Genomic DNA, 24,894 nt, shown 5'->3' with positions numbered 1-24,894 from the left:
TGTTAAACATAAAGGAGTTGCCAGTTCAGAAAAAAATAAGAAGAAGAACAAAGAAGTGAGGCTTTCTCAAAGTAAAGTAAGTACTCAAGTGAAATGCAGTGATTTCACTTGTCAATAAAAAAGTGTAACAAACATTGTGCATCTTCAAAAAATGCTCTCAAGGACACATAAAAACACATTTCAACACTCAATTGTTGAAATTTTTGACATAGGGCCACAATGTTGTAACTGCAGATCTCTCAGCCAGCCAGGGGCTTGCCAGACGTAAATGAACAGCAACAAATGGGGTGGATTAAATGTTTTGTGCTACAATAGTTCTTACAAAAAAAAAACTCTTTCGACATTGCTCACTGTTTTTTGGAGGTCACTGTCCGTTTAGTTGACAGCTGGTGTCAGCAGTAGCCTGTCAGACAAAATAAGCAGCATTAGTTCATAACCTATTAGCTATTTTACTTTGAATGGCAGCATAATGCTTTAAAGTGGTCCACTGCGTCTTCTCAGACACCATGTGAATAAAATACACAAGAAAGTATTTTTTTTGTTTTGAGTGGAATAACTTTGTTCACATGAGTGAACAAAGTGAGTGCAGTGCAGAGCAGCGGCGATCAGCTAGCCAGTGGGAAACACTCACAGGGACACACGCACTAATACGCAGGCAGGACTAGACCGTCTACCACAAAAATGAAACTTTAAGTTACAATATAGACAGAGAGGGTGCCTTTATTCTCTGCTCGGGACACCATTACTCTACTTTGTCTTTCGGTAGCAAATACTGGTTAGCTGATATATTAATGTTCTGACAGCTGCATACATCTCCTTCAATTAATCCTATTAGTTTAAACTCTGCCTGACACTTTTTCAATGCTAGCTGAATGTATTTCAATTCTGTAATTCTCATATAGTAATTTTGTTGTAAGTGGTTATGTCTTTCTTCTTGTGCAAGACTGAAGTCTATGCATGCTTCGTATTGCCATTTTAGAAACCATAGCTGAGCATTTCCTTTAGTTTTCTTTATTCAATCAACCTGACAAGATGCTTTGTTTGGCTGCGCTGTAAATAGATAAACACGTTGATCTTCTTCAGCTGACAGTGCATTCCCTTGAAGGCGTGTGTGCTGCCCCCACTTGTCAGTAAACGTCATTTCAAACAGACATCTGGGACCTGTATTATTAAAAAGCACTTAATGTTGCCACTAATAACCACACTGGGTTGGTAGATCAACAAGGAATAGAATCTGAAGATTTTTTTTTTTTTATTTTATTTTATGCAAAAGGCAAATTATGTAAACATATCTAAAGCAAAGCTTCAGTGCCAAAGAAATAAAACTGAATTAAACGTGCTGTCAGTCTCATTTACAGGTCCTTTAATCAACAGTTTAACACTGATGTCAAGCTGATTCTGAATGTTTGCTGTTGCGTTGCAGCAGCATTACTCACATATTACACCACACTCAATATCAGGGTTACAAACACTATTTCCTCACCAAAGAGCACAAGACCTACATGCTAATGATGCGGTCAGATTGATCATTCTGTTGTGCCAATAAGGCTATTCCCCCAGGCCTCCCTTCACCTGTTGTTAACAACGTTCTCTTAGGGGCTTCTGTCAAGTGCTGACAGTGAGGAAAAACATATGGCTGCCTTCATCTGTTAAAGCCGCATGAGAAGAATCCCTAGGAGGCTAGTTTGACCCTCTCCAGCAGTCTTTAAACCGCAAATTAAACAGGAATTGTTTTCTTACCTGAAGCCACTTTGCTTCCCTGATGTCTCCGTGCTTAAGGGAAATTGAACGTCAGTTCAAGACAAGGGACACAAAATGCTTAGAAGAGTGACATAAATGACTAACAGACCGTTCAGCAGCTGTCAGTAAAAGACAAGATCATATCATTTGCAACACCCACCCCACAGCTAATGATCCAATTTTATCTTGTTTTTTTTTCTAATTTGTTCAAAGCATAAGCTGTTTGAAGTGGCACTCAAATAGCCTTTTTTAACAAACTTCCATTAATTACAAGAATTGAGGTTTAGAATTAATGGCTTTAGAATAACTACATAATGGTTGTCCTCCTTCTAGTGACCCTGCCGTCCTTGCCTCCTTATGATGAGCTGCATTCACTGCTTAAAGATAGATCTGGGCAGCTGATGGTTGCCTGTGGGCCGTATAGTTGTAGTGGAGCTTTTAAGCTATTTGAAGTGTGCTGCTTATGTGAGCGATGAAAAATTCATGAAAATAATTGAGAGTAAGAGCCTGCTCTTATGGAAAGGTTAGTGTGAAACAGTAAAGATACTTTCCACACGACCTGCACAGGTCCTCTACTAGTGTCCTTTGCCCCTTTTCTGCTTAAAGATGTAAAATAAAAATGTTGCTGATGAATCTCGGGGACTTAAGGACTAGTACAGTATATGGGTGAGTTGTGCATAGTGATGATACTGCATATGGTAGCCAATGATGGCATTAAGTCACTGCAGACTTACCCATCCCACCCCTTAGTTTTGTATTCCTTTACAATCTTTGTTTATACAGTACAAAACAAGAACAATGAAAAAAAGACACAAACGCAACAAATGTGGACCAGCAGCGTGGCTGATATGAGATTTGGTTTATCTTCTGTTAGCTGCCACATGCATCAGTTTACTTGTTTATACCCAAATTGTTTTAGGAAATCGAAGAGAAATGGCCTAAAAGATCCATGTAAATAAAAATGGGAAGTAAATAGACATGGAATTGTGGAAATTGGGCTGGCAAGGTAATCAGAAGCAAACAGAAGACACCAATAACTCCTCCAGGAAGGAACCAGCCACTTCCAATGGCACTTCTTATTTCCATTTTCCACGCTCTGAAATCCTGTCAACTCCCTCTCAGACAGACAGCAGCCACATTTCACGCTATTCTTTGTACAACTGAGAGTTGCCCACTCACTTTATACAGAACAGGGTGGTTGTATGCGGCGGTTAACTGTGCTGTGATTTAATTTTTGTTCATATTTCACTGATCTAAAAGATCTCCAAACATCTTTATGCATAAGTCTTGTTATTATAGATGTAAAGTATGCACAGGATTTCGGCAACATGAAAGGCTAAATTGCACTATGGCACCCTCTGTTGAAAGACTTTTGCCAAGATGCAGAATTTGGTGTTTGGCAGTTTGAGCAGTATTTTATATGTAATTTAAAGTTGTTGGCGCACAGCACTGGAAAAGGATCTTCACATTCTTAATGCTCTACTAATGCTCTACTCCTACCCTTTACACCAGCAAATGCACTCCACCACTTCTGCTTCGCTCTTAACTTTCTGCACCAGCCTGCTCGTTGTTCCTCTCCACAAGTGTAATGACCTTGTCGCTATTATATATATGTAGAATTAAAGACCCCCATCTGCTGTAAATCAAGATTTTAACCTTGTTAACATGACCATATGGAGGATTTTAGGCTACAAGACGTATCTTGAGCAAAATAAGCAGTCAGTGCCATGGCTGAGCAATTCAGCCTTGGAACCGCAGTATACCAATGGCAGCCTCGAGGATTCAGACTTCCAAGGTTTGTTACATCACAGACCTAAGGAGCCAAGTCAACCTTGTCAATACAAAGTGTGGGATTTTCCATAATGCTGCAATAAAACAAAGACAGCCAGGTGTAGCTTTGAAAATAAGTCTCACTTTCACTTAAACTGTTTCACAAGATATTCAAGCCAAAGGCTAATTTTATCTGAAGTAAATCCAGAAAACAGGTTCGTGAAACTAGTAATACAAACAAGAAGGTGCTCTTTGGTGAAGGGCATAAACAACTTCAGAAAAAACAGGAAGGAACCAAGGCGCTCATCTTTAGGAAAAAAAGTTAAAATGCCTATATTTCATTGGCAGGTTCTAAAAGTAGAACATAAAAACAAAAAAACAATTAATTCTTCGACGGGTTTCGGTGTCCAGCCTTCTTTAGGAAGTAGGCTCATGTTATCTATTTCAGTTTACAAGCAGAGGTTTGAAGATCGGAGTCGAACGTGAGCTAGTACAATCAAGCTGCTAGTAAGTGGCTAACGGGTGGGAGAAGTTTAAATTAAATTCATGGATCCTGCATTCTAACTGACTACATCTAAGCCAGAAAAAAATCTAAATATGTAATTCTGATGAACAGAAATGAGGAATTCAATCGATGCCTGGAGAGGAACTTTAAAGAGATCATCTTCTGCGAAAGTACACACTTGAAAAACTCACTTCTCAAGAAATATCGCACTGTATGTCAAGACTTCCAATCGAATAATAACCCCTCTGCACTCTGACTGACCTCTATAAACTCATCATTTCACTGCAGAATAGACTTTGAGCTTTGTCTCTCTTAGTGTAAGTGTCCTGTCCATTTTTATCATCTAGGAACAATACTGAGAACATTGTGAGCATTTTAAAAGTGTGCATGGTTTATCTAATCGGCTACATACCTTGAAAATAATGACAATGTAATTCAGTCAAACAGCTGCACAAATGAAATGTCTAAAATAGTCACTAGTAACAATCTAAAAGGTGGCCTGACCATTATATATATTGCCTCCCTTTGTCATCAGCTCACATTTTGTATCAAAAGTATTATAAGAATATACTTGTAGGGTGGGAAAATCTACCACTCATCACAAAAAGAGAACTTGCAAATGTGTCAGTCTCCACAAGCTCAGAGATATATAATTAATGTTACAATCTATATTTTGATCAAGTTACATTTATGTCTTTTCTAGTCAGAATTTAGCAAAAACTAATCAGAGGACTGCATTTTTCAGTAGTTTCTATTTACATGCAGGATATCCAAGATGAAAAACTTGCTATCAGTATTCTAAATTATGTTTGTATTTGTCTGTTTGGTGTCTCCCAGCTTAGATACAAAATTGACAAGAGTTTACCTTTCTTTATGTCTTTATTTAATGTTCTTTCAATAGCTGTTTGTCTGTTTCTTTTATTTCACAAATACGTCTGATAAAACTCACAATATATTACATTTTATTAATAAAAAATATTTATTATAAATCATATAATATTTTTATTAAAATATAAAACTAAATGTAATTTCATTTTTTAAACTTACTTAAACTAAACTAAAAAGGACTAATAAATCTACCTTCTTCTACTTTCTATTTTTTGTGACGGATGATTGCAGAATAAGTCTTAACAATAGCACACATGAGAATGTGTGAATATGTAGTAAGTATGCAAGTGAATATGTACCCTCATAGCAGCAGTTTGCCCCGTGATTATAATTTTCAGTGTCTAATTTGCATAGTGTTTATCACAAGCGAATGTTTTACACACATGTCCTATCTAATATTTAATGTGTCTTACTGTGTTTTTTCTGTTGTTTCTATTTAAACTTTTGTTCTGTGATGTCTGGTTTGACCCAGCAATTTTCCTTTTTCCAAGACAATGCACTCCCAAGGGAGACAAATTCAGTCACCTTGAACTGTTAACCTTGAACCTTGAATGTCAAAGACAAACACATGTGTCCAAATCACACCTACCTCTGATGTTATCTGAATACAAATACAATTGCTGGGATGCTAATAAACCTCCCACGCAACAGAGATGTGGAGGAGGAATATCGCTTCCTCTGATACTTTTTCAGTGTTCATAGATTGCCACAGATCACAGAATGTTTTTGGCCCCTCAAAGTGCTCATATATGGCTTCAATCCCCTTTAAGAAAGTCCATTAAAGCATACCATTGTGTTGCATTGATCATAATGGCCACTGCTCTCTTGAAAGATGAAAAGAACTGTTTGTCATTTCAGGGATGAGACCGAGATACACAACGTACCCTTCCTCAGCTCTTACAGCCATACATGAATGCACTCACAGATGTTGGAATAATAAGAGACGTTCAAGACATTGTTCAGACTCACTGTCCTGCATTTAGATATTGTGTTTAGATTAGGCTGAAGTAGACTGCTGTTAATATCTTGCACCAGAATGGGAATCAAAGGTATCTCAAGTGACCACTTATGACTGCATTTGATTTTCTATTTGTGCAATATTTTTAAAGAGGTCAGAGACATATTTGTCTTCAGACTATACTACAATGGCAGCTCATAGGAATGAGTATGCCCAGCCCTCCCAAAAAACATTGTTACATTATTACACTGTATTGGATCTGTTGACTAAGCAGCTTTTCAAACCAATAAAGTGAAGCAAACAGCCCTTAGAGCAAATCGAGTAACTAAATCAACACTGCTGGCATACCATCTCTTCCATTTATAGCTGTTAAAACTATATATAAATATCCTCTGCAGCTGATATTGTCGATTTTGTAACGCCCACCACAATATGGCAATTGCCACCACATATTGAATTTCTTTTTTTTGGAGCTGGTCCGTTATTTGGCACACTGTTGGAAGATATATACACTGTGCAGAGTATACTTTGGGTACAGACAGAGCAGCAGACCACCAGCACAGTGAAAGTAAGAGTTAACTGTTCAGTATCTCATATAGAAATAAAACAATGTATTCCTTAGAACAACCATGCTTTTGTTTGAGTGTTGTCCATCGTTTTTCCTAACTAGGATGAAACCAGCTGTGGTCTATAGATAGATCAAAGTTTGCTTTCACTCGTCTCTGCACAAGCGGCTTCTTTTATCCACTAATCTTATCTAATTGGTTCTTAAAAATCCGAACACAATCTGATCAATTTATCAATTCTCTGAACCATGTGTCTAACTCAACAAACTGCAATTGGGGAAAAAATCAACCTCATAAACAGTTCCACCTGCTCTGCATTCACAGACAGACCCACAAAAACCACAGTTCAGAAAGGGGACTAACACATACACACACACACACACACACACACACACAAAAGTTGGCTGATCCCTTATTAGCTACAGCCAAAACAAGAGTACAAGCCAGTACAAAATAAGGTTTGGAGTTTTGTGTTTACAAAAGCCCCAAAGTCAGTTATAAGCCACGTCAGAAGCAAAGAGTGCCAACAAGTTGGTCTGAGCAGGTGACATACATGAACATGTAGGATGCTTCTACCATTGCAATTTACATGCATCACTTATTTATGTATTTAGTTTCAACATTTATTTCTTTCGTCTGGCTTTTATGAAAATTTTACATGTTTTATTTGTTAATGCATATGGGACGTACTTACGCCTGTTATATAGATACTTATAATATATAAAGGACACAGGATTCCCTGATTGTCAGAGGATATTTGGCGCACTGTTAAGCAGCACCACAGAAAGAGATGCTGCTCACAGCATTCTCTCTCTTGTGCACGTCACAGACAGCCAAACTTTAATTTACAGACAGTAATTAATGTGTGTGTTGATATTTAACCATGCGCTCTTTAGAGCAGCTGTCTGGAGGAAAAGTCTCCAACATGCCTGGCTGTAACCACTTAATAAACAGCTCTTTATCAAACATTAGAGAGTGGCTTATTTTCACTGCTGTCTTGTGTTTGCCAAATATAAAATTTAATTTAATAAAATTATGAAACTAGATGCAATATGTGATGTCAAGTCGTTTTAACTAATTGTACTGATGGCCAATCAACCTCTGGTAATATTGCAAGTAAGATGCCTGAAAATGTGTCATGCATGTGTTGTACTCCTCTCCATAACTGTGTGTGGATTTAGTGTCAGAACTGGGATTTTCATGACCAGCCTATGCAGTGTAGAACGTACCTCTTTCTGGTGCATTCAGTCTCTCTCAGTCTCTCTTTCATTATCTCTGCCATGCATAAAGGTGAGTATCCCCTCTGCCCATCAGCATGCAGTGAAGACTTGTGAAGGTTCCTCCTTTACGTCAGACACAGAAACATGATTTCAATATAGAGTTGATGAAGGAAACACCCTGTCATTAACACATTTTCTAAAAAGTAACAAACTTAAAGAAACAAGTCCAATTTTGACACCTAGTGGTTAAAATATCTTAATAATCTTTCCCAGCCCCACCTCACCCTCTCAATCGCCCAAAAAGAGACTCCCAAAAGCACCGGTTTAATTTGAATCCAACATCTACCCCAACCTGGGACTAACACAAAGTAGCAAGTAAGCTGTGTTTCTGCATCAATTTCAACTCCACTTGTCAAAAATTTTGCATTGACTTCTCAGTTGCTACTTTTTCACAGGTATATAGGTAGCCAGCTATCTGTTAAATAAATGGCAACCCCGTTTTTAGTCATGTCAGTAAAGGAAAAGCTTTGACTGTTTTTCATGTGTTTGTTTCCAACTTCAAAAAACAACTGTCACTGAGCACAGCACCAGACCAAGTTGAATTGATCATTAAGACAAAAAAAGGTTTCTCTTAATGCTGATAAAGGTATGTTTAGCAGCAATCAATATCAGCACAACTGACAAAAGGTAAAAGGTAAAGATCCACCTCTTGCTTCTCCACAGCTCAAACCGCTTGTCCAAATATGGTCACTTCTAGCTCCACAAAACAAAGATGGCAATGGCAGAAATGTCAAACTCGAGACTTCAAAACAGCAGTCTGCAAACCCATAACACCACAGTAGCTACATCCATTATTTATACAGTCTATGGTGCAAAATCATTAAAATGTACACACAACTGGGTGACAAGCTTTGGACTAATGTCTTATTTTATGCATTTCACCTTTTAAATACTGTATTACGCTCTATGATGGGAACACTCACACACTTGTTCATGGGCCCCAATGCAGCTACCGCCACATCCATGCTCAGTGCATGTGGGGCAGCAATCAAAAATGTATCTAGAGCTCTTCACTTTTGATCATATCAGCAAAGACGCACCGAGTGCCAAGTAACAATGGCCCAAAAGACAGCTTTGTCAGTATCAGAAACACATCAGATAGTTTTGGGGTAGTGGGTGGAGGAGCAAAGCCTTTTTCTGGGTTGGAAAATGTGAAAGCTTTTATTAAGTGGCTCTTACTTGCTAAATGCTTATTCTCCCGTTTTCTTTCATTTGTCGACTTTGAAGAAGAACCTCCTTTTTAAGTACCCTCAACAGTGTTTTTCTTTGTTCGCTGTGCTCTTCCTGGGAATGTTGACATATGTAAAGAGGCTAATGGGTGTACCAGTCATCCAGGCAGGCACGGTGCTTTATGCTTTGATGTAAACATTTGAAATGTCAACCCGGTCCATAGCTCTGCGTGGGTAAGCTCCAACACAAATAAGACTGTCAATCCTTTTTCTTTGTGTGAGTGTGTGTGAGTGTGAGTGTGTGTGTGCGTGTGTGTGTGTATTAATCCGAAAGACATGCGTCTGCCTTGTTGTGGGTTTGTTTACTTTATCACTAAGTTACAAGGAGCCCCTGCCACTGTCTTACTACTCTGCCACTGCCCATAGTTATTCCTGTTCACTTCTTATCAAAGATCCCTGAGGTGTGACACCAAACTATTCTCCTTTCCACTAATAACCCTCCACTTTTGTCTTCATCATTCTTGCATGAAATTGGCTATTAGATGGTTCTCTGGGACAGATACAGACTTAATACTTTAATACAATGGCCCTATGCACTGAGAATATGTGCCGAAAAAATGCTGAAAATATGAATGCCTAAGTACCAGAATGCCTAACCTGAGAAAGGATACACAGACACACACACACACACAGGGGGGTTAGACAAAGAGGAAGACAGAAAGAGAGAGCAGTAAACAGTATCCTGTGATGTGTCTTAAAACCCTATAAAATGGCTTGAAATCACGGCGGGGACATGTTAAGGAGAGAAGAGGTCTTTTCAGTCTGATTCTCTTTGAAGCCATCACTTATCCCTGTGTGGTGATTTCCATGGGTCTTTGCAGTCCCCGACCTCACCCCAATCGCGTTAACACAATCAAATTTCTGGGCACTGTTTGAGTTGCCACGTGCCAGCTACCTAATCACGAACAGAGAAAAGAGAGGAAGAATTATCTGTGAGAACTTGGCTGCTTGAAACCCACATACTGGGTCAATCATCATTATCAAAGCCCGTCCTTCTGGGGCTCACCAGAGATTATAAAAAGACGGGTTGATGCACGGGGACGGGGCGGAACGGAGAAAACAAAAGAAAAAAAATACATAAAGTCTCAGCATGCCTTTCAAAGTTCAAAAGATGGATATAAATTGCTGCTTTCAAAATATGTCTTGCTTGAGTTCTCCTCCTGTGTTGCATCAAAGCACAGTGATTATTAAGTAACATACAGAGAGTGACAAAGTGACAATGTTGTTCTCAGCTGACGGTCCAGTAATGGGAGCTTTTTGGAGAGGTAACTACCACATTCGAAAGTGGGAGTCTCTTTCCGTACTTTCCACGACTGCTGTGATACAGAATGACTTCATCTTTTACTGCACAAGTTAAGAGCACTGCCTGCAGCTGTGGGAGACAATCTGTTTCACTAGAACACGAGAAATATATTCCAGAGTGTAAAATAAGACAAGTTTCAATTCTGACAGCCTCACTTTAACCTGACATTCTTTTATTTGTCCCCATGTGGATTACTGGAGTAAATGTGGATTTCATGTATTTTTCAGTGTGCTCGCAGAGCTACAGAAATAAGGCTGAATATACAGTTTATTCACAGAAGCCATATCTTTTAATTGTAATCATATTCCACGCCTGAACTCACATTATCTACCTCTTTTAATACCATCCACTGTGAAGCCACTTGTGTTTTTCTATTTCCTTTCCTTTGGTCTTATGGAAATAAGACAAAAGGCCTCATTAGTGTCACAAGATGTTGAGATAAATGTGGAACAGACATTTGAATATATATATTCAAGTGTATGTTGATGGATCAATAATAATGAATACTAGAAAATTTCCCAAGAAGTTTTGACGGGTACCTGCTACCACCACCAAGTACTAATTTAATATGTAGTAAAGGTATTATTAGCAGGCCATATCACTGAGGTACATTGGCCACAAACTGTGTGTGTCTCTACAACATTCCCTACATACTACATATGGCCAGTACTACAAACTACAGTTACTGCATACTTTAGGTACTACATATTGCAGGTAATAAAAACTATGGGTACTGCATACTATATTTATTGCCTACTACAGATACTGTGTATTACTTTTATTACCTGCTACAGGTACTGCATATTATTTCCATTGCCTAATACAGATACTGCATACTACATACTGCTTGTGCAACAGGTACTGCACACAATGTTTGGATCATGTGCACTATCTGAATCATTGCGGTACCCTTGCCACACTATGTGTCTCTGCTACATAGAGCATTCACGAGATACTACATACTGTACTGCATCCTGCAGGTAACACAGTAGGAAAAGTAGCTGCAGCAGTAGTAGTAGCATACAAATATGCTGATATATAATGTTTACATGCTGTTTACAATGGAGCTTTTGCTCCTGACATTTTTCAAACACACCCAGATGTCTCTGTGTTTGTTTCAGTAACCATATTTGGTGATTAATTAGACACCTGTGGGAGTGAAGGGAGGAGGGGCAGACAACAGCTCAGAGGAGGCAGTTAATTTAATGGAATTATGAGCTCTCAAACGCCTCCTTTATCTGTCAAACCATCAGTCCAACTGTCAAAATAACACATCGCTATAAAGGGGAGATTCTCCTGAATGCATACATATAATTTTTTGTCTTTGTAGTGTCAATATTGCGATCAAATGAGCAGGTCAGAAAAGTGGTAAGGTCAGCAGCTTTCCAGACATGTCTCAATTCAGTTTATAGGAGTGAATGGTTATTTTATTGGTTCTCTTGTTTCGGAGGCTCACTGAGCCAAAAATATAAGTCTGCTTGATTCCAAAAAAAACAATTACAAAAAAACTTGTGTGACCAGCACAAGTTTTTCTACATGTTCATATATAAATTGTGTATGTAGAGTGAAACTTTTGGGAGTAAGAGCAATTTTTTCGATACATTTTTAAGAAGATCTCACAGTTCCTCCACACTCTATGAGCCACACTCTGCTTTTGATCTCCTGTGAACATTTCATTCCATAGAAACCCATTATAAAATCGGACCCATCTGAAAAACAGCATGAAACTTCTTAGAAGACGTTTAAGCTATCAAAATGCCCATTTAGCCAAATAAAGTCCCATGAACCATTTAAAGTTTTAATCTTATTTTTCTATTTCAGTTATGGTGATTTAGTATGGCTTCAAAGAGGGGTGATTTGAGCTCTTTTCACATCAATTTTTTGACCATCTCCCATTCATTTGAATGAGAGATTTTATGCAGTTTTTTTGTGATTTTGGTAAAACTTGCTGTTGAATCTCTAAAAAAAGTCAACCATTTCCAAACACTCCACAGGTTTTGATGTATTTTTCGTGTATGTGTTGGCAATGCTGCAGAATGAGTTTAAAAAAAACAAAAAATCTAGAAGATGAGGAACAAGAATTAGAAGCAGTATGAGGATAGTGCACCTGCAGTTTGCACTGCAGGCACCCTACTATATTCTTGTTTGTGCTCTAGCTTAATATGCTCGGGATCAAGTTCACCTGTGTCCCTATATATGTGCTAAATTCACCAAAGCATTTGCTTGACCTGCTCACACAGTAGGAACACCCTATCCTGTTTCACAAATATGAGATTTTATGCTTACTGATATTTGAGGCTCACTGTCCACACTGCTTACAGTACACTGGTGACTGGACCAGAAATCTGTGTGTTTTTCACAGAACAATTAAGTCCTACCATATGAACACAGTAGCACTGTTTACATAAACTGCAATAATCCCACAAACCTGATAGGACTTTTGACTCTACAACAATACTATGAATGCTCTTGTTCTTGTTACATTTGCTTTGAAGACAGTGGATGTATTTTTTTTTTCTTTTCTAAAATGCAAAATCCATAAACTGTAATCATGAGCCCTTATGTGCTCTGATTTACTTCTACATCTCAGCTGTGAGGCCAACCTGCACTGGTCACGTGTTGATAACGCCCCTGTGAAATAAAAAAAAAATGATCGGAGAGGTTCCAGACAACTTCGAATTTGTTTTTTCATCTCTCTGATCTGAGGCTAAGTCTCACCACTCTCATCAACTAAATTACAGCAAATAAGCTCCAAACTGACTATAGAGTAGCTGCTCAACATCAAACAGCAGACAGACAAAGTTAGTTGAGAAACTGGAACATCTAGCAAGCTTCACAAGCAGACACATCATTTTCTTTCAGGAGGTAGTGGAGACTAAAATGCAGCTAAGAGGTGGATAAATATTGGACTTACATTTGTTATGTGACCAGAAACAGGACTGCAAATAAATGTGTAAACAGGCGACTGTTTGCAGAGATTTTTGCTAAGCCCTAACAACTCTCTAATGTGATAATGTCACGCTATGTATCTGTCAGTTCATTGTGGAGTTCTTCTGCCTTCAAGTGGCAGCCAAAATATGTATTGCGTGTTTTGACTTATTAAGGTCATAGCCAGGGTAGGGTTACTCAAACTGGAGGATTGAAATTTTTATTGTGGAAGAGCATTTTAGACACATGCAGACCTAAGCTAAGTTGTATGTCTTTGCAGTTTGTGACATGCACATCCAAAAAGAAAAAGAAAAAACCCCACTCTCTACAGTGTCAATATGTTCCCATGTAAAAGAAACCAGATTTTTCTAAATGTGCATGCAGTCAAAAGGGAACAATATGATAAAAACTTGATCGAAAGATGGGAATTACGTTGCTGCAGGGAAAAATCTAATGTTGTGATGTAATGTGTCTTCACTTGCTAGTCAGATCATGGTTTGTTGCATATAAATGGCGATCAGAAAAGATCTACAGTAAACCACAGTTTTGCCCTCATCATTTAATCTACTTAAATATTGGCAGCTTAGTTGCTGTATAGGTGTAGAAGGACATACATAGATATAAAATAATGGAAGCCTTAATTACATGAATCCCTGGCATTTGTTTACAAGTGTCACCTTGGTGGCGCGCCTGTGTGAGCCTTGTATTTGTGAAGACGTGGGCTCAGGGGAAATCTGCAAGTAGATACTGAGGACAATATTTGGCAAGAGAGACATCTGACAATCCTCCAGCACTAAACCTGTCACACTGTCAAAGCACAGGCACAACACCCATATCTCCAGGCACTGAGCACCGGCCAAGAGTGAGCGTACAAAAAAATACATATTTATTAGTTTCTGTGAAATATAAAAGCACAAAACTTAAGATATTCTGTTCTCTGTGAGTCTGAAGGGAAAACTAAGCAGTAACACATTTTTAGAAGAGCACAGTCAGGCAGAGAAATACACGCAGTAGAATAGCTCGGTGGAATATTTTTGTTTGAATGAATTAAACCTTGCCATGGGTCCGTCTATGTTAAATCAGTCATGAAAAGCATCTCCTGGTTCAGTACAAATGCACGTGATACAGGCTCTTACCTCCGACGCTCAAAGGCCACCTTTCATTACCATGCCCGTGTCATCCGAGGATGAGCAATGAGCCCTATCTCTACAGGGGCAACATCTAAAATATTAATATGTCTCATAAGCTATCCCAGAAGGGGAATGGACAATCAGTGGAGAAAATTGGGAATAAATTATGCAGGCTAAACTTGTAGGTGCTTTTATTTCCTAATTTATGACAGTAGTTAATATCTAGTCTATCTTTTAAGATTTAAGGTCAAATAGATTAGATCTTTTGAAATTCCAGTTACAGCTATTTTCCTCATAAAAGGTACCACTGAAGCTAGAGGACATCACAGAACAAGTGGGCAACTAGGGATGCAAATTGTAAGTGCTTCCCTTAATTGATTAATTGGTAAAATTAACAATCGATTAATCGTTATTTGAAAAAACATTAAAACTTATAAAAACCTCCTGCTTATTTTAAAGAATACCAAATCCATTTTATCCTCAGTCAAAGCTAACAGCAACATATTGCATATATTTTGCCTGCATTTCATAGCCTATCAATAAATCGATTCAATTTTGCATGTTCGATTAAGCCCTTAACATGCAATTAATCGATAATCGAATAATTGATATCATGCCAGAGTGATTTCATTCACTAATTGGCTCCACAGCTGCTGAAAAAAAGCCTATGAGGGTCAGCAACAGTGCGGGACACACCGCAGCTATGTTTGCTCACCATCACCCCCGTATGGGTGGCAGTCCGACCGTCTGCTTGGTGTGTAACAGCCGTTAAGGAAACAATGGGCCTCAATTACAAACAGTGCATACAAAACTGTGCTTAAACTGTGCGTAACTATGTTTTATACACAAATCCAAAATTCACCAATATTTTCATACCTGAATTTGTTTGTCTTTGTACTTAAAAACTTCCTCAGTTCATGCTTATGCCTGTCTTAGAAAATGTCAACACACACCTTTTAACCATTTAAGCCATAACAATAAAGTCTCTCCATACAACCAAACTCACCAAAACACTCTGGTGCAACTAAAAGGCGTCATCCTTTATCAGAATGTGCCACCTGAGAAATTGCTACCTGGGGGTGACATTTAGCATCATACATTGGCCGATGAAAGGGTGAAAAGTCTGAGCATCAGCAGGTTCCGTGTCCTGTATGTTGGGTCCTCAGCAGCACCTCCATCTGTTTCTCTGGTAATGCAATTTGCCTTTAATTTCCTAATGTTCCTCTAATCACCAGGCCGGGTGCATGAGGGCTAATAGAGAGGTCACAAGTTGAAGTCTGTCCCGAGGAATGGATTTAATGGGGAACAGAGAATGCAAACTGCATTATAAAACACAGCTGCCTCTGCCTTACAGCGAGCCCAGTCGATGTCTGTTGCAAATATGATACTATGACTTACACACACATTGATGAAAATTCAAGTCATGCCTTTTGTATGATGATTTAAACAAAGCCAGACTTAAAGGTCCTACAGGAGTACGTTCAATTTAGATAATCACATACCCAGGATGCTCTCATGAACGTCATTTATTTCATTATTGAATGCAAAAATACATTATTTTTAACCAAGCATCCAGAATGCCAAAATATTTATCCCTCACGGTTGCATAGGTAGCAGGATACCATTTTTTCCTCATGAAAGAAATACTGGAATAATGCATAATCAATGAAAGAGGAATATTGTAGATGTATGTTTAAAATACAAAATCAGCTGTTAATGATCATCGAAGCAAACTGAGTCATCGCCTTTTATCAGACAGCTTAAATAACTCCATTTTGCTTTATTTATGCAAGTCATGAAATCTCACAATTTCAAGATTCTTATTTTCACACTCCTAGCATTACATGTATTTTTTTTCCTATTCACAACTTTCCATCTCCAAATCTTCAAAAATAAAAGTTTGCCTTAGATATGCTTATGTATGCTGGATTTTAGATCAATGGCATGAAGCCCTGCAAGAACAGAGATGGGAAAAACATCCGCTGTGAGGAACTAAAATAAGCAGCCAGGAAACTGCATCTGTTCAGTTCAGTCGTATGCTTTTCAAACTCTCTGCGCCTTCAACTGAAGGACCTCATGGCCAGATACAAACAGCAAATATTTTTGGAGATGTTCTTACTGCAAAGTTGTTGCACTCGTGGCATGTTTGCCTATTCAAATGTCTTAATTACTGGGCTTGAAGTGTCTGGTGGACTTAAATCTTTAGTTTTTGCAAGCTATCTGTTGTAGTTGCTTAACATACTCTTTGTATCCGTGCTGTCCATTTTGCACTCAATCCTTGGGCAAGACTGTTGACTGAGATATGAAAAGCGTCTTTGAGCATTTAAATAAAAGAAGAGTCATGTCCTCCAAGTGCAGCAAAAAGAGGTCAGAGAGAACAGCGCAGACTTTGCAGAGTATGCCACACATTCATCTGGGCTGAGTGTTATTTCCATACAGGGCTAGTTATCCAATGCCTATCCAAGGTCGTAACACATGAATGCACTTTATCAGCAGGGTTGTTGACCTCCTTGGACCAGATGATCCAAGAAAAGCTAATACTAATACATATTTTTCCGTCAGGGGTTGTCATACAACACATGCATCACTAACCCATTTTTCTCACCCTGACTACTCAACTCTCATACACTCTGCCTTCCCTATTCTGAGCTGACAGTGACAGACTGATCGCGCTGCGACTTAATTGCAAAAAGCAGCAGACACCACAAAAATGAAAGGAAGGAAAAACACAAAGTGGAGCTGAAGTTGAAAAATTAAGTGAAACAGAATTGGGGACAGATACAACTAAATGGCATGAATAAATTCATTTATTTGGCATAGCTCTGAAACATCAGCGCAGCAAGTGTAATGCCTCCATTTAGTATTGCACTGGAGCCTTTGTGATGCGTTTTAAGCATTGTTGAATATATTTTAATAAGAGCGCAAACAAACTGGCTACATTGAGTTGCGAGTTATAATGATATGTGTGTAATAATGGATACAAATAGATTAGCCAGAGATGCCCAAAGAAAGAAACCACAACAAAACATGATGTTTTTATAATATGTTTGGTTTTACAGAAATCATGCCATGAATATTGATGTAATCATGTTCCTACTTTGGCCCTTTGTTAATTTTGTAGCTGTTACACAATACATGAAAAGCTAATTAAAAAAGCAGAAATGAGTTCCGTGCTTATAGAACAAAGTTGATCTATAGCGCATTTCCAATTAAAAGTATTTGAATTTGAGAGAAATTATATTTAACAACCTCAGTTAAGAGGACAAAATGGGGGAATTCATCAAAACAAAAAAGTCACACAACTCTCAGCATCTTTGAAATGAAACAGTAGATAATAGACTCTGGCAAAGTAACAATGCTTGTCTCCTTTCTACAGATTTCTTTTAGCAGCCCATTGTAACAGGGTAAATGCTCATCAAAGTGAACTATCCCCTCAGATAAATCGCTCTAATGGCATAACTAACTTTAAAAGTACCTTCTCTCTAAACAGGTTTTGATGGTGGTTCAGTGTCAAATGTGTGTCTTCATGGAACAAATCTGTCGCCTATATCAGTAATTTGTTTACTAAAAGGTTTTCTGGCAAAATGTCACTTTTAGCCAACTTTATCTTTAGTAACGCTAAACTGAATCAAAAGCAAAGCAGCACCATGAATTATTAATAAAGCCATGTTGAAATACATGCATTTGTCAAAGTGATCATTCAGCGCATTGTGTTTTCATCAGCAGGCTGGGCATTTAGTAGCTAAATGCTAACAGTTACTAGAAAGTACAGAAAAGCCTCCACTTTTTATTTCAACGAAAAAGGCTGTGTTGTATTTTGTTCATTTATTAAATAAACATATATTGTACGCAATCATGTTGCATTTACTTCCAAAGCTGATGTAAATAGCTGCTGTTTTAAATATATATTGCAGTTTCGCTGGCATCATTGTTCTGTTGCACTGCTGTTTGTTTTGGATGCATTTCCAACAGTAGAAGGAGAGAGGGCTTTAGAAACCCAAGGCTCTTTAGATTGAAGGACTCCAACTGAGTCGAAGAAGTTGCAAACAGCAGGAGTCAATTTCATGTCTAAGCAGGGCCTCTTCCTGTGGATATATTGCACGTTAAGAGCGCTCCATACTCTGTTGGTGTGATTCTCTCAACTATGAAAGTTTTTCCCTTTTTTTCAAGAGCAGTGATCAAACAGTGAACCTCAGTTGAAGCTTATTGAGAATTAGGTGACACATCATTTTTCTTTTGGGGGATCAAGCATTTGAAGGAACCAGAGGAAAAACATAACAGTGTTTGTCCAGGTGATGCTCTTGCATCAGAAAATCTAAAAAGGATCCTGGGGTTTGATAAAATGTTGGCAAAGCAGGACCACACATAAGCGCATACATCTATGTCAGGAGCCAGGAAGTTCACATAAACACTTCATCTGGCAAGTGAATTTACCTTAGCAACCCCTGCAAAGTGGGGGGATATGAATACATAGATTTTGTTTGTTTCTTCAAATGTTACAATAACATAGGGTGTACGTCCTATGTTATTGTCTGAATTTACAGAGCAAATAGTGGTGTGAATCTCTGCTATATACATCAGTCTGGAAGATTTTGGAAACAACAGCAAGGTTGAAACAGGCATACCTGACTGAAGACAGTGATTAAAAGGAAGAATACATTACAAGTCAAGGAGACATACCAGTGGTGTTAGCGTCAGAAAAGAGAGAGAGAACATCGTGCGCTTTGTAGCTTCAGCGTAAGGTGAGGGATAGCCTAGTGCGCCACCAACAGCTTGATAGCAGTTGCAACACTTTACAGTTTGCAGTGTTATAGAAGGCCAACAACTACTCAATACAATAAATCCTATAATCTGTTTCCAGTATTTTGTGTTAGATATGGTAAATATCCTCACTATGGACAATGTTAAAATTTGTCTGCTTTGTGCTACAGGAAAGGGATCCACCATGGTTAAGTTGCAGTGGTTAGGGGAGGAGCCAGTCAGCTTCAGATGGTATTTTTGGACCTTGCTAATGCATGTGTCTTTGTACCTGATAATGTATGACCAAAGGCTTTTGATCCTGTAGGGTTCAAGAAGCACTTAATGCAGTTAGAACACACTCATGATATTCATGTGTGTTTTACCAGCCCATTCTCAAACTGAACTTGTAAATTACTTCTGCTTTTTCAGTGTTTTCAGCATGCGAGCATGAATCCAAAAGCCATCTCCCGATTCCACCTGGCAAGCGGTTCGATGGCGTCACTTGAGAACGCAGCCAGGCAGAACCAGCGTGTGCACATGAAACGCGGAAGAAAAAGCGTCATGTATAAACGCCGTGACTTTGTTTCTTAATCTGAACCACTGTGACGATCCACACTGGCTGCCATGTGTCCATGTTGGGTAAACATAACAACATGCTGCATGATCCCACCATGTGCGTTTGCTGCTACCACAGTGGTGGCATCACAGAGTGTAACAGCTGACGCAGAATACCTAAAACCTCGTAAGTAGAAGGTCACTGACAAAGCGGCACCATGTGATGAGTTAGGATGAGAATGTGTTGGTTTTACAACAACACAGAGACAGAAATCAAAACAGGGTGCACTTTTTCACACTCAGCTATCACTTTTGAACAGCAATTGTAAGCATATTTACAGAGTTGATGGTGAGGGCCATATGATGATGAGATGACAGATAATGCTGCTGCAGCTGCTGGATGGAATAAGATTACGGTAACTGGAAAAACACTGGGAAGATATGTAGTCATTGCTTTTAGGAAAAGTCAGTAGACAAATTTTTGTTTAATCAAGACGACTATTAGACTAAGACAAAAAAATGGCTGGACAGACAATTTCAGTTACTGTGAAATTGTTGAAACGGAAACTAAAGTGGAAGAAAATAAAAAAGGGAAAACATATTGTTGGAGGCCTGAGCAAAGTCATTTCAAACAAAAAGAAGAAAGAAGAGTGGCAGAGGGTAATTGACGCAGTAAATCGTGCATTCTCAGTAGCAAACACTGAAACACTGTACAGTGGTCTGACTTTTTTTTAAAAAAAGGCCCAAATCTAGCTTTATTAATGTTTCTGAAAGGTTGATATTGAAAAATCTTTCTCTTTGCTATTGTACTTCCCAGCATTTGCATGTTTGCATTACAGTAGACTCTCAACTTGACTGGTGTTTGAATGCTCACCCTGGATTATAGCACAAGGAATATTAACTTAACCTACATATTGATTAACGATATGTAATTTCTCTCACAACCCGGAGTGTCAAATGTGAGTAATTTACATTTTAAATTGTCTTTCATTCGTCTCTTTCATCTGTAAATGAAAACATTGCACTCAGTGTCAGCAACCTTCCAATGCAACCCCGACAACCTGCTTTAAACAGGTTATGTTCTCATTGATTGTTCACACACACAAGACAAAGCCCAGGAGTAAATCTCCCACACACAAGATAGCTGCAGCCAACTTTACATTTTAAGAGTGAAGAGCCAAATTAGCCTCGTACAAATACACTTTGTGGTTAGAATTCTTCACCTTAGAGCACAGACAGGACCTTTGCTCATATATCTTTGCAGAGAAGTTTGCATTTACTTAAATGAAAGTGAGGTCAGAGACCTGTGAGGTGTAGTAAGAAATATGCTGACCACCAAATGAATTGCCAAGTCTGCAAGATTGCAAGCTCAGGGCCCTGATTTCTATTTGTGCCACTTTAAATGACTAATAGTCTCATGTAAAAGGCTAGCATGATGGGCTATATATTCAACAGCTACATAGTGCATTACAATGTATCTCATACATTTTGAAATAAAGCAGTTAACAAGAGAAATATGGACTTGAAGAGCTTTCAGTTTTAAAAATGCTAAATCATAAGGCTAATTTACAAATTATGCATTCTGTAATAAGGCAGTAAAATCAAATTTAAGTTGTAATAATGTATTTTAATTGTAGAAAGACAAATGTAAATAGTGCATATATGCATAATACATAAACCACAATCTACTGTTCAAAGAGAACGACACAAAAACTTTAAAAATACTTCTAACTGCATGCATGATAGGATGGGGTCAGTGAATGGTTGCAAAAACAAAGCAGTTGTGTTGTGGGACTATGAGACTGCAATTAATTTGGAACAAAATCCAAAAACTAAGAGGTTTTCACTTAATTGCACATGCATTATTCTAGTTTTAAAAGAGAGAAAGAAAGAAAAAAGAAAAGCATAATTCTGTCTGGAGAGATGTAAAAGACAGTCATACTTAATGAGAAACTCATAATGAGAAGTTTTTTCCCTCTGGGCAGATCAAAGTCATAAAGATTTGATTGCTTTTTAGCCTCTCCCCACAGTACCCTTCTGGTGTCATTATTTTTCTATGACACACAGAGTTTTTGGTATACAACACACTTTAACACACAAAGTGTTGAAGCCCTTATGTAGGGAAATGGAGATCACAGGAAACGAAGATGGTGGTCCAAACCCCTGCTGTTATTTCTTGTTAACTCCAGGCCAAACCTAAAATCTAAAGCTGCAGTTTAATAGAACTGAACACACAAGGGGACAGTGCGCTTTCCGAAAAGGCGCTGAAAGATCAAACTGAGGTCTTGTTACAACTTGATGATTACCAATTCAGGAGGCCTGGAGTTATACTTAAGCTGCTGTTGATTCAGCATTACTGTGTGGAGCAGCTTATCAAAGTCTTCCTATGGGCAGCCAAACCTGACAAGCTAATTCGGGGGCTTGTTCCAACTGCAGATAAATAGCCGATAGATAAACATTAAGGATACACTGGTACAAAAATTTTGCACTTCTGATTTGTACTTTGGTTTTAAGGACACATAGGGGAAAGCAACTGCAGATTTTTTTTCTCTAATTTTTAAAAATGTAAACATTGTTGTACTTTATATAAGACAAGCACAACAGAATGACTGAAATGTGTATCTGAAGTTTAAATCCTCTTTTCACTTCGCAAAATATGGTTGCATTTGATTAAATCAGCCTGTTTTCATCCCCAGGGCGTCAAATATGGCAGCTTAATTATTGGCTGTCAGTGTCTGATTCTCATACACAAGGCACCCTTTGGCGTCTGTATGAGACATACCAGGCTTTGCACTACCTCCAATGTAAATCCATCTGTGGCAATACGGAGGTCTGAGTAGGGTGAAAGCAAGTGGTCAAACTAACACAGGATTTTTCCCCAGGAAACTGTTTATGCCCTGTGTGAAACATTAAAGTTTTGTTGTTGTTTTTTTCAAACTAAATTATATTTTTAAAATTCCTGTATGTAATTCTGCAGAAAGACAGTTGATTGTCGAGTGTCCTTCCCATGACTTCAAATATGTACACTCTGGGTTGGTGGTTCAGTCCACCTACCAACCAAAAGCATCGGTATTTGACTATGTTTCTCCAGAGTTACATACAGCACCTTAAAAATCACATGACATAATCATTAAACCTTCAATAAGTTATGCAAAAACATATTTAACCCAACCCATTATCTTTTTTCAAAACCAAACCCAGTAGTTTTTTTGCCCAAACTAAAGCAGTTTGGGTAAAAAAAAAAAACTAAATTTCCTTTGAACAAGGAAGTTCATTTTGAAATACACAATGCATTAACAAGTGAAAATTGCCATGCCATCCCTGAGGATGAGGATCCCAAAAGGGATGCTTAAGGGGTTCCTAGTGTGACACAGTTTCAAGCATTATAGTGCCATAGACCAAGCTGCCATATCTGATGCGCTGGGAGTGAGAGCGTGTAGTTCTTGCTTTGGCAGAATCTGACTGGCAGTCTGATGCTGCTTGATTACAGTGGAGAGAGGGGATTTTCTTTCCAGGCTGTTTTTGCCTTGTTTAGTACTACACATGAACACTAGTAATATCATAGCAAGTGATTTAGCATGTTAACTTACCAGCCTATTACCTTTGGAAATTATATCCATATTGGACGATTTCAAACCTCACAAATTGTGTTCAGTGCCAGTGAGGAGCATTTCATACTGTACAACAGAGGATCACATTATATCACAGAAATGAAGTAATCTGCCATTTAAGTACCTACAATCATGATCTTATTTTAACCTTAGCCAAGTGTTTTCATCGCCTTACCCTAACCACATCTCAACCAATATATTTACCTAAAACTCTAACATTAACTATACCATTGCCATGTGCAATGTTTTGGCATTGGACATAAAAAAAACATTAAATCAACTAATGAACATATTCTGTCCTATATTTCACCATTCCAGCAGAATATCTGAATCCCTAAATGACAATCAAACCAGAATCTCATGCATCGAAAAATATCATACTGTACATTTACTCTTCATACCTCCCTTTACTTTGATCCACTGGTGTCTCATTCTTGGAATCAGGATTACTTTGTATTACTACACTGGAGGTCTGACAAGGGACATATCCACGATGACACAGAGATTTCCCAGGCATCTGTTTCTATTCCCTCTCTTTCAGCCATGAACGTTCATGTGCCAAAGTCTTCAACCCTCCCTATCTCCCAGGCATTGGGCCTGAGAATTCAAAACAGTCTCACCAAAGCTCACCCACACGGCCTGGGTCACGCACACAGTAGCATGCCTTAGTGACAGATGGAGCTTGCACAGAGCGAGATGCCCTGATTGGATGCAGTATACAGGCCTGCTGTAAGCTATCCCACAAAGTACAGTTTGTGTGCCACAGTCCCCTGATGCAAATGAAAAGCAGCAAATGTGTTTTTCTTTGCTTAAAAGCAACGGTTGAGAGGTTACAGGCAGAAATGAGCCCTATCGTGCTGTTTCACATCGACTAAATCCACAAGAGAAGTGACAACTCACCCCATCACATCACAAGGATGTTTGTAAAATGGGATGCCTCAATGTTTAGTTTTTGATTGATTTTTTTGTCTGACTCTTAACTGTGCCTCAATCATCCCATATTTAGACATTGCTTAAGGAGTCCTGCTTCCACCACCACAGACTCACCTACTGAACTCCTTCAGCCAGTCCACTGCTGCCGCCTACAAGAACAACCCAAAGGCCAACAGCTTCTGAACTGCAGACAGCCCTTGCCTCCAGGACAACCAGCTCCACGTCTACAAGTCAATGCCTACGTAAGCTCACAACCCCGTATACACAACTCTATCATCAGTAATGTCACAACAAGTTCAGCGATAACTTTTTTTCCCACGGCTGCCACTATCTGCAATACCGCTGATAATGCCCTTGAGATTTTTGCAAATAAACCTGACATTACCAATGCCATTCTCCATATTGGCACAAATAATATGCATACTTTGTGAACCCGTTCAAAACACTGAAAAAATGTCAGAGTCACATCAGATCCTATTTACTCCAGCGGACGCTGTATTGGGCAGTTCACAGCAGGCTTCTGTCACCACAAATCTGGCTCTCATCAGCCTGAGCTGCCCATTGTGTTTCCTACACTGACAATTTCAAACTCATCTGGGAATGCAGGTAGTTATCTAGAAGTTATGGCACACATCCAACTCGGTTAGAGGCAAACTACTATCCACAAACATATCGTACTGTGTCACACACCCAGATGTTCCTCTACCAGGCAGCCAAAACATTTCTTAGACCCCCTCACCACCAAAGACAATGTTGAC

General features: G+C 38.7%; 1 long non-coding RNA gene across 1 annotated transcript in view; it reads right to left on the bottom strand.

Moving 5' to 3' along the window:
• The window catches only part of LOC148189156 (uncharacterized), a 224,776-nt gene that overhangs the window by 129,944 nt on the left and 69,938 nt on the right, over positions 1–24,894 (bottom strand). Inside the window, exon 2 of the long non-coding RNA XR_015776972.1 lies at positions 7,657–7,770. This is a non-coding gene — a long non-coding RNA (uncharacterized LOC148189156). The remainder of the gene's footprint in view (positions 1–7,656; positions 7,771–24,894) is intronic.

This window comes from Plectropomus leopardus, chromosome 7 (assembly GCF_026936395.1).
Source record: "Plectropomus leopardus strain MGB_pleo_1.0 chromosome 7, ASM2693639v1, whole genome shotgun sequence".
NCBI lineage: Eukaryota > Metazoa > Chordata > Actinopteri > Perciformes > Serranidae > Plectropomus > Plectropomus leopardus.
This window is presented reverse-complemented; position numbering and strand designations above follow the sequence as displayed.